Below are 11,030 nucleotides of genomic sequence, written 5' to 3'. Positions count from 1 at the left end.
AAAAGGGCATCCAGGTCCAAGAAGCACAGAGTTCCAAATAAGATGAACCCAAATAAAGTCACGAAGACATTTATAATTAAAATGGTAAGTGTTAAAGAGAGAGTCTTGGGGCGCCTGGGTGGCTCAGTGGGTTAAGCCGCTGCCTTCGGCTCAGGTCATGATCTCAGAGTCCTGGGATCGAGTCCCGCATCGGGCTCTCTGCTCAGCGGAGAGCCTGCTTCCCTTTCTCTCTCTGCCTGCCTCTCCATCTACTTGTGATTTCTCTCTGTCAAATAAATAAATAAAAAATCTTTAAAAAAAAAAAAAAAAGAGAGAGTCTTAAAAGCAGCAAGAAAACAATCATACACAAGAAAAACCCCATAAAACTATCAGCTGACTTTCCAGCAGAAACTTTGCAGGCCAGAGGGACTGGCAAGATATATTTAAAGCATTAAAAGTATTCCAACCAAGAATACTCTACCTGGCAAGATAATCATTTAGAATTGAAGGTTCCCAACAGGCAAAAACCAAAGGAGTTCATCACTTAACCAACTTTACAAGAAATGTTAAAGGGTCTTCTTTAAGTGGAACAGAAAAAGCTATAACCATGAATAATAAAACAAATGAAAGAAAAATATCACTGGTGAAGGCAAATACATAATAAAGACAGTGGATGAGCCACTTACAAAGCTAGTATGAAGATTAACAGGCAAAAATAATAAAAATCAATTGTAACTATAAGATGTTAAGGGATACACAAAATAAAAGATGTAGAATAGGACATTCAAAACAAAATTAGGGAGGTGGAGTAAAAATGTAGTGCTATTAGAATGTGTTCAAACTTAAGCAACTATCCGCCTAAAATAGACTGCTCTGTATTTGTTCCAGTATATATAAACCTCATGGTAACCACAACCAAAAGCCTACAAGAGATACATGAAAAAGAAAGAGAAAGGAGCCCAAACAATATTGAGAAAGAAGAGAGAGAGGTAAAAAGAGGAAGAGGAAAAGAAGAGAGAATGAGAGAGGAAGGAAGGCAACGAACCATCACAAGGGAAGAGACCAAGAAAAGAAGGAACAGAGAGAAACTACCAAAACAGCCAGAAAACAACAATATGGCAATAATAATAATATGCTCAATAATTACTTTCACTGGAAGTGACGAAATTCATCAGTCAAAACCTAGAGGGTGGCCGAATAGATTAAAAAAAAAAAAAAAAAAAAGGCCAGAACTATTATGGTGACTACAAGAATATCAGTTCAGATCTAGATACATGTACAGACTGAAAATGAAGGGATAGAAAAAGACAATTCCATGCAAATGGAAATGAAAAGAAAACCAGAGTAATTATATGCATATCAGACAAAACAGACTTTAAAACAAAGACTAATAAAAGACAAAAAAGGCATTACATAATGATAAAGGGGTCAGGGCACCTGAGTGGCTCAGTCCATTAAGCATCTGCCTTTGGCTCAAGTCATGATCCCAAGATTCTGGGATCAAGCCCCATGTCCAGCTCCCTGCTCAGTGAGGAGCCTGCTTCCCCCTCCCCCTCTGTTGCTTCCCCTGCTTGTGCTCCTTCACTCTCTTGCTCTGTCTCAAATAAAGAAAATCTTTTTTAAAAAATGATAAAGAGGGATGCCTGGATGACTCAGTGGGTTAAAGCCTCTGCCTTCAGCTTGGGTCATAGTCTCAGGGTCCTGGGATCGAGCCCTGCATCAGGCTGTCTGCTCAACAGGGAGCCTGCTTCCCCCCACTCTCTCTCTCTGCCTGCCTCTCTGCCTACTTATGATCTCTCTTTCTCTCCATCTAATAAATAAATAAAATATTTTTTTAAAAAATGATAAAGAGTTCAATCCAGCAAGAAAATATACATTTATAAATATATATGCACCCAACATAAGAGCTCCAAAGTATATACAGCAAATATTAACAGAACTAAAGAGATAAATTGAAAGCAATGCAGTAATAGTAAGGGACTTTAATACCTTCCTTTCAACAATGGATAGATCATCCAAGCAAAAAAAAAATAATTAGAAAATACTGGCCTTAAACAACACATTAGATAAGATGGACTTACTAGATATATGCAGAACATTCCATCCTAAAGCAGATGGAATGTAGGTGGAACATTTTCCAAAACAGTCACATGCTGGGCCACAAAACAAGTATCAGTAAATTCAAGAAAATCTAAATCACATAAAGTACCTTTTCTCACCTGAAACTAGAAATTAATTTACAAGAGGAAATGGAAAAAACCACGAAAATGTGAAGATTAAATAACATACTACTAAACAACCAATGGGTCATCAAAGAAATCAAAGGAGAAATAAAGAATTACCTAGAGACAAATGGAAAAAGAAACAGAACATATCAAAATCTAGAGGGTGCTGCAAAAGCAATTCTAAGAGGGGAGTTCATAGTAATACAGGCCCACCTTAAAAAAAAAAAAAAAAAAAGGAAAAAAAATCTCTCTTAACTTTACAGCTAAAAGAACTAGAAAAAGAACAAAGTCAAGTATTAATAAAAGGAAGGAAATGATAAAGATCAGAATGGAAATAAATGAAATAAAGACTAAAAGGCCAAAAGAAAAGATAAATGAAACTAAGCTGATTCTTTGAAAAGATAACCAAATCAACAAGCCCTTAGCTAGACAACCCAAGAAAAAAGAGAGGACTCAAATCAAATCAAGAATTAAAGAGAAGTTACAATTGATACCACAGAAATACAAAGGATCATGAGACTACAATTACATGCCAACAAACTGGACAACCTAGAGGAAATGGATAAATTCCTAAAAACATAACGATCTTCTAAGACTGAATTACCAATAAGTAGAAAATCTGAATAGTCCAATTACTAGTAAGCAGATTGAAAGAGTAATCAGAAGCCTCCCAATTAAAAAAAAAAAAAAAAGTCTGGGATCAGGTGGATTCACTGGTAAATTCTACAAAACATTCAAAGATTTACTACCTATCCTCCTCAAACTATTTCAAAAAACTAAGGAGGGAAAGCTGCCAAACACATTTTATGGGGCCAACATTACCCTGACACCAAACCAGACAGGACACTACAAAAAAAGAAAATTATAGGCCAATATCCTTGGTGAACATTGATGCAAAAGTCCTCAACAAAATATTAGCAAATGAAATCCAACAATACATTAAAAGGGTCATGCACTATGGCCAAGTGTATTTATTTATTTTTTCTAGATATTTAAGGATAGTTCAATATCAGCAAATCAATCAACATGATACATCACCTTAACAAAATGAAAGATAAAGATCACATGATCATCTCAATAGATACAGAAAAACCATTTGACAAAATGTAACATCCAATTATGGTTAAAAAATCTCTCAACAAAGTGGGTATTGAGTACCAAAAGTGGGTACCTCAACAAATTGTCGTATGTGACAGTCTTACAATCTAACATCATACTTAATGGTGAAAAGCTGAAAACTTTTCCTTTAAGAATGGGAACAAGAAAAAAAAAGAATGGAACAAGATAGGTGTGCCCACTCTTAACCACTTTCATTCGACATAGTATTAGAAGTCCTGGCCAAAGCAATTAGGTAAGAAAAAGAAATAACAGGCATCTAAATCAGAAAGGAAGAAGTAAAACTGTCACTATTTGCAGATAACATGATGTTACATAGGATATCCTAAAGAATCCACCAAAAAACTCTTAGAACTAATAAATGAGTTCAGTAAATTTGCATGATACAAAATCAATATGCAGAAATCTGTGGCATTTCTATATACTAATAACCAAAAAACCCCAGAAATTAATAAACAAATCCTCATTATAATTGCATTGAAAGGGGGCACCTGGGTGGGTCAGTCAGTTAAGCATCTGCTTTTGGCTCAGGTCATGATCGCAGGATCCTGGGATCAAGTCCCACATCAGGCTCGCTGCTCAGCGGGGAGCCTGTCTCTCCCTCTGCCTGCTACTCCCCCTGCTTGTGCTCGCTCACTGTCTCACTCTTGCTCTCTCTCTGACAAACAAAGAAAATCTTTTAAAAGAAACAACAATTGCATTGAAAAGAGTGAAACACTCAGAAATAAATTTAACCAAAAGGTTAAAGACCTATACACCGAAAACTACAAGACACTGATGAAAGAAATTGAAGAAGACAATCTACAGATTCCATGCAATACCTATCAAAATACCAATGGCATACTCCAGAGAACGAGGAAAAATCATTCTAAAATTTTCATGGAACCACAAAAGATCCCAAATAGCCAAAGCAATCTTGAGAAAGAGTAAGTAAAAATACCAAAGCCAGAGATACTAAACTCTCTGATTTCACACTATAGCACAAAGGGAGATTAATTAAAACAGTATGGCATTGGTAAAAAAACAGATACACAAATAAATGGAACAGTAATGTAAGTAATAAAATAGATCCACATATATAGAGACAATAAATCTATGACAAAAGATCCAAGAGCACACAATGGAGAAAGGAGAAACTCTTAAATAAATGGTGCTGGGAAACTGGACGGCTACATGCAAAGGAATGAAACTAAATGGCTATTTTACATAAAAGTAACTCAAAATAGATTGAACATTTGAATGTAACACCTGAAACCATAAAATTCCTAGAAGAAAACATAGGCATAAACTCCTTGATATTGGTCTTAGTAACGTCTTTGTGGATCTTACTCCAAAGGCAAAGGAAACAAAAGCAAAAATAAACAAACGTGACTATATCAAACTAAAAAACTTTTGCACAGCAAAAGAAACCATCATCAAAACAAAAAGGCAACCTACTGAATGGAGAAGATATTTGTAAACCATATATCCAATAAGGGATTAATATCCAAAACATACAAGGAATTCATAGAACCCAACAACAATAACAACAACAACAAAACTTGATTTAAAAATGGGCAGAGGGGGCGCTTGGGTGGCTCAATGGGTTAAGGCCTCTGCCTTCAGCTCGGGTCATGATCCCAGGGTACTGGGATCGATCCCCGCATTGGGCTCTCTTCTCAGCAAGGAGCCTGCTTCCTCCTCTCTCTCTGCCTGCCTCTCTGCCTACTTGTGATCTCTGTCAAATAAATAGATGAAATCTTTAAAAAAAAAAAAATGGGCACAGGATCTGAATAGACACTTCTCCAAAGAGGACATACAGATGGACAACAAGCATATGAAAAGGTACTTAATAGCACAAATTATTAGGAAAATGCAAATCAAAACCACAATGATATATCCCTTAACACTTACCGAATTATAAAAAAGGCAAGATATGACAACCGTCAGAGAGGATGTTGAGAAATGGGAACACTTGTACACTATTGGTGGGGATGTAGTGTAGCCACTACAGAAAAGAGCATGTTTATTCCTCAAAAAGTTAAGAATAGAACTACCATATAATCCAGTAATTCAACTTCTGGGTATTTATCTGAAGAAAATGAAAACACTAATTCAGAAGGTTATATGCACCCTTGTGTCCATTTCAGGATTGTTTACAATAACTAAGATATGGAAACAAATGAAGTATCCATTGATAGATGAATGGATAAGGAAGATGTGGTATATTTACAGAGTGGAATATTATTCAGCCATAAAAGAGGGCACCTGGGTGACTCAGTCATTAAGCATCTGCCTTCGGCTCAGGGCATGATCCCAGGGTTCTGGGATTGAGTCCTGAGTCAGGCTTCCTGCTCAGCAGGGACCCTGCTTCTCCCTCTCCCTTTGCCCTTCCCCCTCCACTTGTCCTGTTTTGCTGTCTCTCAAATAAATAAAATCTTAAAAAAAAAAAAAAAGGAATGAGATCTTGACATTTACAACATGGATGAAACTTGTGGATCTTATGCTAAGCAAAATAAGTCAGAAAACGATAAGTACTGTATGATTTCACTCAAATATGGAACCTAAAAAAAAAAACCCACAGATACAAAGAAAAGACTAGTGGTTACCAGAGGGGAGAGAGGTTGAAAGATGGGCAAAATGGCTGAAGGAGTCAAGTGTTCCGTGATGGATGGTGGTGACCACTTTGTAATGCACACCAGCGAATTTTAAAGCTGTACACCCAATCGTAATAGTTTAAGTGGTAGATCAGGGATTTGAACTCAGAACTGTGACTCTAGAGCTGCTGATGCTCCCTGTCCAAATTACATATCAGGTTTCTCAATGAGTCTGAAATTAAAGCCAAAGGCACTTGATATTCTCAAAGCAAAATGTGGTGATGGCCCTTCATTTTATAGTCTAAAGAAAAAAAGCTCTTCGTAATATCAGAACTTCTGTTCAAATCAGGGCTAGTAAACAACAGGTGATTCTTCTTTAGCCCCCGTCTTGTTTAACCAGTCCTTCGGTTCTTTAACTTCTCATTCCTGTCACAGCACCACTGAATCAATTACAGCATCTTTATATTCAGGTCATGCCTTCCTAAGAGCATACTCTGGATTGGATTTGAAGAGCCCTCTTGTCTCACCTAAGGGTAGATGAGAAACAGACTCTTGAGTGTGGGGCAGCCCTGAGCACTGGGGATGTGGCAGGCTTGAGCGAGCCCCAACACCTGCCATCTGGAAGCCACCGTCCCTGTCCCTTCTCATGCACAGAGCAGATATTCTACTCTGCAGGGATGTCAGGTCCTGCTTCGAGAGCAGTCCCTTAGGGGCAAATATTTGTCTGGAAGTATTTCTAGACTCAGCAACAGCAGCGGTTCCACTGGCATCTCCATGGAGCTCACAGAGGGGAGCAGGGGAGCTCCCAGGATCAAGGAGTAGACGAGGAGCAGGCAGCTCTACGTGTCCCCCACTCACCCGTGTTAAGCTCCAGCTGCTTTGCTAGGCCCCATGCTCACCCCTTGGCTGTGACAGGTGGCAAAGGAAGGATCTGCGGAGACAGTTTCCATAGACCCTTCAGGTACCATTTGGGAGGGAAGGTACCTGGTCTCGAGTCTCTTCTCATGCTGCCCCCCACCCTGGGGGAGGAAGAGATGATCCTCTGAAAGGACATCAAGGACCTGATGGGAGAGGGGAGTGGATTCTGGTTGGTCACAATACGGCAGTACCCGTCACAGATTTGTTCCTGGTAATAAGTATTTGAATGTTACTGTAGCCCACCTAAAAATGGTTACTCTCAGCATCCAGCTTCAGCTGAGTGCCCCCAGCCGACTGTGTGTGCCCCCTCCCACCCATCGGGGGAGAGTCTCAGCCAGTTCTCCACAAACAGCAGAATGGACTGCTGGAAAGAGTGCTGGGTTGCTAATCAGGCCCCCACCACTGGCCCACATGAGAGCTGAGGAAGGCTGTCTGCTCTTCTGAAAAATAAAAATAAAATGATCTGTTCCATCTATAAGCAAAGGTCCAAGTGATGGGTGGGAAGATGCTTTCCAAAGATAACACTGCCAACCAGAACCTTCTGTGGTGAGGGGGAGGGAAGGTGTTTGTGGACGAGGAACGCCAAAAGGGGCCCTCATCAATGATGAATGCTTTAGTGAATAAATAATTCAGAGCTTTCGGGATCCTTTTAGAAACAGTATGTTTCCACTCAGCTCTGCCTGCTGAAAATGTTTTTCTTAAGGTGCATCTCCAGAATCAGATGGCTTTGATGTGCCCGAAGATTCAGGGAAGACCTCTTGGTGTGTTGTCCTCTGGGCAGCCCACAGCCAACTCCAGCCTCTGGGGTGTTGGAGCACCCTTGAACTACCGGAAGGCAGAGATGGCCATCAGCTTTCATTCCAGGGGCACCTCCTTCTGCCACCAGCCTCCTGCGCTGATACTCTAGGAAGGCTTGCACAGCGCCTGAAGGAAAATGGCAGTTTCACTCACCCTTTGTCCACACCTGGGTGGGGGGGGGGGGGTCCCGTCTGTCTCCATTGCTTGGGAGAATTGTGTTCTGTACACTCCCATGACCTCCGTAATTCAGTGCTTAAAATGTAATAGGTATCCCCACAGTTTCCTTAAAGTCACTTTTTTTTATGGACAGAAGTGTTCACAAACCCAATGCACACAGCTTGATTAATTGAGGATACCTGGAGTACCAGCACCCCGGAGGCCCCCTGAATTCTCTGTTCTCATACCCCCCAACTTAACCACCATCCTGATTTCCAGTAGCATAGTTTTGCTTGTTCTGAACTTTGTAGAAATAAAGTACATTATGCACTCTTTTGGGAGTGGTTTCCTTCACTCTAATTCTGTTTGTGAGATTTATCTTTGTTATTCCTTCTCATTGCTCAGTAGTCTATTACCTGAATATACCGTAATTATCCACTGTGTTGTCAATGGACACTTGGACTGTTGCCAGTATGGGCCTACTGCCATTCTGCTTCCTGTTCTGGTGAACATATGTATGCAGTTCTGTTGGGTATGAGCTTAGGAATGATCTTGCAGGGTCAAAGGATAGAGGTAATTGGCCCCTTTCTGAATATATGCCCGCCTGCATGCACGCATGTCTACAGTTTCAGCAGCAGACAGTGGGGTAGGAAAGACAGAGCACATGCATGCCAGCCTGGCACCGTCTCCTCCTGAGCTTGGCTTTTAGTGCACAAGCCCTGAAATCTGCCTCCTGCCCAGCCAGCGGGTAGGTGGTTAGCTCAGGAGCCGGACAGGACCGGCTAATGAAGATGCTGGTGGGGCTGGGCCTTACCGAAACCGAGGCTGTTCTCCAAAACCAAGGAGCCCGGTAGCCCCCATTGCCACCTGACATCTGTTCCCTCCAAACTGCACCACAGCCATCTCAAATGTCGGGATTTGCTCCTCATCGTCTGCAGGGTGCCCCAGGACTTCACCGTTTGCCCAACCAGCCTCTTCTCCTAGAAGGGTATCTTCCCATCACCCTTCAACTTTCCCACACTACATCTTCACCTCCAGTTGAAATGGTGATTCCTCCCTTCATCCTCCCCTTTGCTGACCTGTGACCCCATTATTCCTTTTCTGAGTGGCTGCATCAGACATAACTTGGGGCCTGGTGATTTCCCATTTGATTCAGGGAACACTGTAGCTCCAGAAACTCACAGCCTCTCCAACTCTTGGATATATTAATTATAGGATGAAAATCAACTCTTTGAGGTAGAACTGACCCCTTTGGGAACCCTAGTGATCTAAAAGGACACCCAGTGAATTCCAGTTGGACCCACTGATCTTTCACTGACCTCTCAGTGACCTACGCAGAGATAAATATGGTTCCACATCTATTTAGGGCCTTGGGTTCCTTGGGAAACCCAAATCCCTGGTGTCCTCTCCATACACTCAGTGCAGTCCCTACATCGTGCTAGAGTTAACTTTCATTCTTCTAGAGTCCCAGGTTGAGCAATCTGTGTGGATCCCTGTGCAAATCCCAGGCCTCAGCGAGCAGCCCCCTCCAGACACAGAGCAGTCCACCAATGGGCCTTCCCAAGAGCTCCTGGACTGGGTGCCTCTTAGAGTGGTACTGTGGATACACGGCAATAATTCTGCCAAGTCCTTCTATAGATACGTGGTTGTGCCTACACTTGTTCTGTGAATTTTGGCATCACAGCTCACACAAGCAGATTCTAAACGTGAGAGCAGAATCTCAGCCCTCTATTGCATGGGGCCCTGCTTAAGCAGATTTCAGATGTTCACAACCAGGAAATCAGAGTCAGGGTCTATACAGTCCTCTGAAGTAAACTGGTCCCAAGAGGCAAGTCCATAACAGGTGATGACAGAAGGATATGCAATAATTAAGAAAGCAATTGGGATCAAAGTCCCCACCCCAACAGGGCTGGGAAGGAGAGAAGGCAGAGGCAGCAGGTGACAAAAGTGCTATGATTGGAGGCCAATTGCCAACAGAGTTCTTAGATCCAGGACCCCACCTGAGCACAAGGCCGTGTCTGAGGTCCCAGGCCAGACCCAGGTCCAGGTCAAGCCAAGCTGGGCACAAAGCCAGAGCGACTTAGTAACAAGGGCAACACCAGGGGGCTGAGCTGCGGCTCACTGACACCTCCACCTAGCACCAGGGCCGGTCCAGACAGAGGTGGGCCTGGGGCTGTGCAGTGGACCACTTCAGATCCTCGGGTGTGGGGAGGAGAGAGACAGGTGAGCGAGAGCAGAGGGAACAGGCCGAAGCAGGAGCAGAACAGGGTCTGACTGCACAGGCTCAGCAAGTGAGGGAGTCACAGCAGCGGGCTCTGGAACCTCAGCAGACGTGTGGAGCTCTGGCCCCGTGACTTACCTGCCACGTAGAACTCACTTACCGGCCTTTATCGCTGACTTGCCTATTGGTTGCATCAGCCATAAATTCCCGAAATTATCATTTCCCGCCTACCACACGGAGTTATGGGGTGTGGGTGACTGACATCTGGGTAAACGCTTGGTCACTTCTCCATTCCGATGTTGCATTCGTTTGCTGGTTGACAGTGCCGCATGGTCTTCACCTCACGGCGACACTCCAGATCTCTTTCTTGGAATAAATCATTTGGGGTCTTACACTAGGTGACACAGAGGGCTAAGGCACCCCCCGCCCCGAAGCCCAGAACTTCTGATCACCCATCTCCAAATTCACATGCAGAGCTTCCAGCTGGGGACTGAGAAAGACAGGAAGAAACAAGTCCTCTCCTTTTTCTCCAACCCATGGGCACAGGGACTTTCCATCCACGGTTGGAGGCCTGGAAAGGAGTCACTGGTCAGTGGAGGCTGGTTATTTCAAGGACACACTTCCCAGTCCAGCCTTCAGTCTCGTCCTGCAGGTCCCTGAGCAGGGGTCACTGCCCTTCAGACTCGTGGGCTCTCCACGTCCGCCCCCACACACCTTGCAAATGCTCCACCTGAACTCACTGGCCTAGGACTCATCATCTTCAAATTAACTCACCAGGTTTCTGATTATGAAATAGTATTGATTCATTTTAGGCAACTAGGAAAATTCCAAAAGGCGAATAGAAAAGCACCAATATCTGCCATGTTTGCTTTGTCTTGCTTTTTACTTCCACCAGTTCCCATACCTGCTTGGTTCCTGCACAAGTTCATCTGACCTTGGATGCACACCTCCTTCAACCCTACTGTGCCAGGCCTGAGTCCCAAGGTCCTGCTCTACTCCCTTCAGTCAGCACAGAATGGGGTGGCACAGCAAGGGTTAAAG

The sequence above is a fragment of the Mustela lutreola genome, chromosome 2 (assembly GCF_030435805.1).
Source record: "Mustela lutreola isolate mMusLut2 chromosome 2, mMusLut2.pri, whole genome shotgun sequence".
In the NCBI taxonomy this organism is placed as follows: domain Eukaryota; kingdom Metazoa; phylum Chordata; class Mammalia; order Carnivora; family Mustelidae; genus Mustela; species Mustela lutreola.
Note: the sequence above shows the minus strand (reverse complement) of the source record.